Raw genomic sequence first — 6,000 nt, 5'->3', positions numbered from 1 at the left:
AATGCTGACCTGGCTGAGGCTGCAGACCAACTAGAAGCCATTAGGAAGAAAAACTAGCTTGGGTGCTCTGCTCTCTTCTCTCTCTTCTCTCTCTCTCTCTCTCTCTCTCTCTCTCTCTCTCTCTCTCTCTCTCTCTCTCTCTCTCTCTCTCTCTCTCTCTCTTCTCTCTCACACATTTCCCTCTAACTGTGTGTGTGTGTGCGCTGTGTGTGTGCGCGTGTGTAGGAGTTTGGACTGTAGTCTGGACACCCTGACTGCTGCGTTTGAGAGGCTACCTCTGAGAAGCTTCGCTGTCAGGACGAGGTCAACCACACCAACAAGACCATCGAACTGGCCAATCGCCTCGTCAAAGGACTCGAGGTGAGGACTGGCTGACCAATAACAGCTCAGTTAGTTTTGTTGTTTCATGCTTTACTCTTCGGAAAGTTTCCAAACATTAACAGTACGTGTTTTCCATTGGTGGATAATGTGTGTGTGTGTGGTGTTTCAGTCGGAGAATGTGCGTTGGGCCCACTCTGTAGCCGGGTACCATGAGCAGGAGGAGACTCTGTGTGGACATTCTGCTGACTGCAGCCTTCATCTCCTACGCGGATCCTTCTCTAAGAAGTACGCAGAGAAACTACTGGAGAACCTCTGGATGCCCTTCCTACGTGGCCAGAAGGTCCTTCTCTCCTCTCATCTCTTACTCTCTCTCTCTCTCTTATGCTCCCCCTCTCCTATTCCCCTCCCTCTCTCAGATCCCCATCCCCATTGACCAGAGGGGTTAGATCCAGTGTGTGTATGCTAACACACCTCTCCTCCTCTCGTCTCCTCCCTCTCTCAGATCCCCATCCCATGACGGAGGGGTTGATCCAGTGTGTATGCTAACACACCTCTCCCCCTCTCCTATTCCCCTCCCTCTCTCAGATCCCCATCCCCATGACAGAGGGGTTAGATCCAGTGTGTATGCTAACCACCCTCTCCTCCTCTCTCCCTCCCTCTCTCAGATCCCCATCCCCATGACAGAGGGGTTAGATCCAGTGTGTATGCTAACACACCTTCTCTCCTCTCGTCTCCTCCCTCTCTCAGATCCCCATCCCATGACGAGGGGTTAGATCCAGTGTGTATTGCTAACACACCTCTCCTCCTCTCCTCCCTCCCTCTCTCAGATCCCCATCCCCATGACAGAGGGGTTAGATCCAGTGTGTATGCTACACACTCTCCTCCTCTCCTTTCCCTCCCTCTCTCAGATCCCCATCCCCATGACGGGGGGTTAGATCCAGTGTGTGTGCTAAGCAACACCTCTCCTCCTCTCCTATTCCCCTCACCTCTCTCAGAAATTCACGCCATCCCCATGACGGAGGGGTTAGATCCAGTGTGTAATGCTAACACACCTCTCCTCCTCTCGTCTCCTCCCTCTCTCAGATCCCCATCCCCATGACGGAGGGGTTAGATCCAGTGTGTATGCTAACACACCTCTCCTCCTCTCGYCTCCTCCCTCTCTCAGATCCCCATCCCCATGACAGAGGGGTTAGATCCAGTGTGTATGCTGACTGATGATGCTACCGTGGCTCAGTGGAACAACGAGGGGTTGCCGGGAGACAAGATGTCCACTCAGAACGCCACCATCCTCACCAACTGTGAGCGTAGAGAATGTTTTATACTTTCTACACCTTTATGTCCAYGCTACAGATGTAAGATCTTAATATGATCACACTGTTGCAGGAGAACATTCCTGCCATTTGAGKTTTAACAGGGCTTCTGAAGTTTATAATTTGTACTTAGACATTTCAGTCTTGATTCTCCCTTACAGAAATGTCCATTAATTATAGTAACTCACATTTCCTGTTGCCGCAGGATTATGCTGTAGCAAACTGGCTCAAATTAAGATCCTACATCTGTAAACGTATTGCAATTGCAACATGTTCCTCCTTTGTGTGCTCCCAGGTGAACGCTGGCCACTGCTTATTGACCCCCAACTGCAGGGCATCAAGTGGATCAAGATTCGTTATGGCAACAGCCTCAAGGTGGTCAGCCTGGGAGAGAAAGGGTGAGATCGCTCTCCTCTCCTCTGTGTCGTCCCTCCATCCTACTCTCCCCTCTCCTGAATGGATCTCCCAAATAGATGTATCTGTTAAGCTTGCTCTCTCTTCAGGTATGTTCGMTGTGTTCTACCTAAAGCCCATTTCCCCAGGTATGTGGATGTGATAGAGCAGGCTGTTGTGACAGGAGACACTGTCCTCATCGAGAATCTGGAGGAGTCCATCGACCCTGTCATAGACCCTCTACTGGGACGACACACTATCAAGAAGGGCAGGTAACATATACACACACACACCACATCATCATCAAAAAGGGCGGGTAATGCACACTCCTCCTCTCTCCCTCTCGCCCCCTCTCTCTCCCAGTTGTATAAAGGTGGGGGATAAAGAGTGTTTCTTCCACCCAGCGTTCAGACTGATCCTCCACACTAAGCTGGCTAACCCCCACTATAAGCCTGAGATCCAGGCCCAGACCACCCTCATCAACTTCACTGTTACAAGAGACGGCCTGGAGGACCAGCTGCTGGCCCAGGTGGTCAATCTGGAGAGGCCCGACCTCGAGCACCTCAAGGTGGGATAGATGGCTATGTCCCCTGTCCTTTCTGGCTCTCTCAGCCTCTTCCTTCGTGACCTCATATGGTCACAAAATGACACTTGAAGTCTGGTTGTGGTCGGTTTCTGCATAGTCGTGGTCCTGTATGGCTCAGTCGGTAGTAAGGTAGGGTGCTTATAACACCAGGGTCGTGGGTTTGATTCCCGGGGCCACCCACATGTTGCGAAATGATTTATTTGAGTAAAGTTTGTTTGTTATGTTGCGGTTGTGTTGTGGTTGTATAACGGTTGTATAACAGTTGTAGAACGGTTGTGTTGTGGTTGTATAACGGTTGTGTCGCGGTCGCAGAGTGACCTGACCAAGCAGCAGAACCTGTTCAAGATAGAGCTGAAGCTGTTGGAGGACGAGCTACTGGGCCGTCTCTCTGCTGCTGAGAGCAACTTCCTAGGAGACAACGTCCTGGTGGAGAAACTAGAGACCACCAAGCACACGGCCGCAGAGATCGAGATGAAGGTGAGACAGAGACAGAGGTTAAGGATAAAGAAAGAGAACTTAGACCGACCAAATAGCCAAACTGTGCTATTTCTCTTGGTCCTGATTGCTAATATGCTGTGTTGGGACGTAGGTTCTGGAGGCGAAGGTGAACGAGGTGAAGATCAACGAGGCGCGAGAACACTACCGCCCCGTAGCAGTCAGATCCTCTCTGCTCTACTTCATCATGAACGACCTCAACAAGATCAACCCCATGTACCAGTTCAGCCTCAAGGTTACCAGCAGCACGTTGTTATTTCATTGAACCTTTATTTCTACAGGTACCTGTCCAAATGGACCAGTACAGACCAGTTAACAACGGGATTACAGCGTTCTAGCTTATCCAGGCTTTTGTCTTTCACTGTCTCCCTCCCTGTAGGCGTTCAACGTGGTGTTCCACAAGGCGGTGGAGCAGGCAGAGGTGTGTGAGGACGTGAGGGGCAGAGTCAACACTCTAATAGATGGCATCACCTACTCCACCTTCAACTACATCAGCAGAGGCCTGTTTGAGAGAGACAAACTCACCTTCACCGCTCAGCTCGCCTTCCAGGTGTGTCTGTGTGTGTGTGTGGGGGGGGGGGTGGTGTGTCTGTGTGTGTGTGGGGGGGTTGTGTGTGTGTGTTTTCTTAGTTCTAATAGTGTGTTCCCTGTTCCCCAGTTGTTACTGATGAGTAAGGAGATAGACGTACGAGAACTAGACTTCCTGCTCCGCTTCAACATCGACCACATCTACATCTGTCCTGTAGACTTCCTCTCCAACCAGGCCTGGAGCGCCATCAAGGTACACACACACACAGTATCAAACACAAACACACACACTCAAACACAAACACACACACACACACACACAGTATCAAACACAAACACACACACACACACACACACACTTACAAACATGTATTTCCCCTCTTCTCCTCTAGACAATGAGTTTCACTGATGAGTTTCGTGGCTTGGACCGGGACATCGAGGGCTCCCCTAAACGCTGGAAAAAGGTGGTAGAGTCCGAGTGTCCGGAGAAAGAGAAGTTTCCTCAGGAGTGGAAAGCAAAAAGTTCCCTACAGAAACTCATTATGATGAGAGCCCTGAGACCTGATAGGATGACTTACGCTGTCAGGTGACCACACGCCAACAATACCCACCACCTCCCAACACACACTGGATAGTTGAGGGACATATAATGTACCTTAGCTGGCCTCCTGTCCTTTTTGCTCCTTACTGTCACTTTCTCTCCATCTCCCTCTCCGCTCCCTCTCCTCTTCTCTACCTCTCCTCTTCTCTCCCTCCATCCCCATCTTTCATATGTCTCTGGCAAATTATAATGACGATCATTCTCCCTCCCCATACCCCCCCTCTCACACCCTCTCTCTCTATTTCCCTCTGTTTCTGTGTGCAGGAACTTTGTGGAGGAGAAGTTGGGGGTGAAGTATACAGAGCGGAGGAAGACCGAGTTTGCTAAGTCCTTCAGAGAGAGTGGACCTGCCTCGCCTGTCTTCTTCATCCTGTCTCCCGGAGTGGACCCTCTCAAAGACGTRGAGTCACTGGGTAACACTAAGACAACTGATTTTGTAATGTAAATATCACTGTAAATCTGAATGAACATGACACACACACACACACACTGAGAAACTCTGGTTCCCATGGTAACAGGCAGGAAGTTAGGATTCACCATAGACCTGGGGAAGCTCCACAATGTGTCTTTGGGTCAGGGCCAGGAGGCTGTGGCTGAGGTTGCCATGGAGATGGCTGCTAGGGAGGGACACTGGGTCATCCTACAGGTATGGCTATCTTGCTATATACTGTGCTGTGCATAAGATATAGTTCATTAAATCCATCCATTCACTGTTTCATTAATCAATGTATTAGTTTGTTCACGCACACATTTGTTCATCCATCAATCCATTMATTCATTCATTCATTTATCTCTGTCAGAATATCCACCTGGTGGCTCGCTGGCTGGGGTCGTTGGAGAAGCTTCTGGAACGCTGCTGTGAGGGCAGTCACCAGGACTACAGAGTGTTTATGAGTGCTGAGCCTGCCCCTACACCACAGGAGCACATCATCCCTCAGGTAAACACAGACACACACACACGCGCACGCGCGCGCGCGCACACACACACACACACACACACACACACACACACACACATGCATTTATAAAGTCACTGTGTGTTTTCCTAATTGAAAAGAGTGTTTGTTCTCCTCTCCTGACTCAGGGAATCCTGGAGAATGCCATCAAGATCACCAACGAGCCTCCCACTGGCATGCATGCCAACCTTCACGCTGCTCTGGACAACTTTGACCAGGTAAAGGAATGTGTGTGAGCATGTCTGTCTGTCCATTGGTGTTAGGGATGGGCAATTTAAATCAAATGTTTGATTCACGCTTCATAACAACATCCAGTAATAGATCATTTGTAAACAGTTTGTTCACTATTTACTAATTGTTGTTTGTACATTTGTAAAACGTTAGCAAGCTATATATAGTTATTTACTAAACTTTCAAATGAATTATTGGATCATTTATTAGATGTTAATATAGACATTTATAATCCATTTACTAATCATTAGAAAAACTACAGCGGTGTTAAGTAACTAAGTAAAAATACTTTGAAGTACTACTTTGGAGTATCTGTACTTTACTTGAATATATATATATATATTTTTACTTTTACTTGACTAAGTTCCGAAAGAAAATATGTGCTCGTTACGGATCCCTCCGGAACGTTCATTACGCAAACCTGTCCCCTATTCCAAGTGATTAATAATTGTATAAGTGTGTCCTTGGTTTACCAGTGTCCTGTCGATTATTGTTACAATGTCCGTTGGTGCGTGTGAGTACCTGTGCTGTGTGTTTTGGCTTTCGTGCCATTGTGGATTGCGCAGATGATTACAGGTC

General features: G+C 48.6%; 1 pseudogene; it reads left to right on the top strand.

Annotated features, from left to right (window-relative positions):
• LOC111979563 (dynein axonemal heavy chain 11-like) overlaps positions 1–6,000 on the top strand; it is a 60,323-nt pseudogene that overhangs the window by 47,793 nt on the left and 6,530 nt on the right.

The sequence above is a fragment of the Salvelinus sp. IW2-2015 genome, linkage group LG19 (assembly GCF_002910315.2).
Source record: "Salvelinus sp. IW2-2015 linkage group LG19, ASM291031v2, whole genome shotgun sequence".
NCBI classification, from domain to species: domain Eukaryota; kingdom Metazoa; phylum Chordata; class Actinopteri; order Salmoniformes; family Salmonidae; genus Salvelinus; species Salvelinus sp. IW2-2015.
Note: the sequence above shows the minus strand (reverse complement) of the source record. Positions and strands in the feature narration are given on the sequence as shown.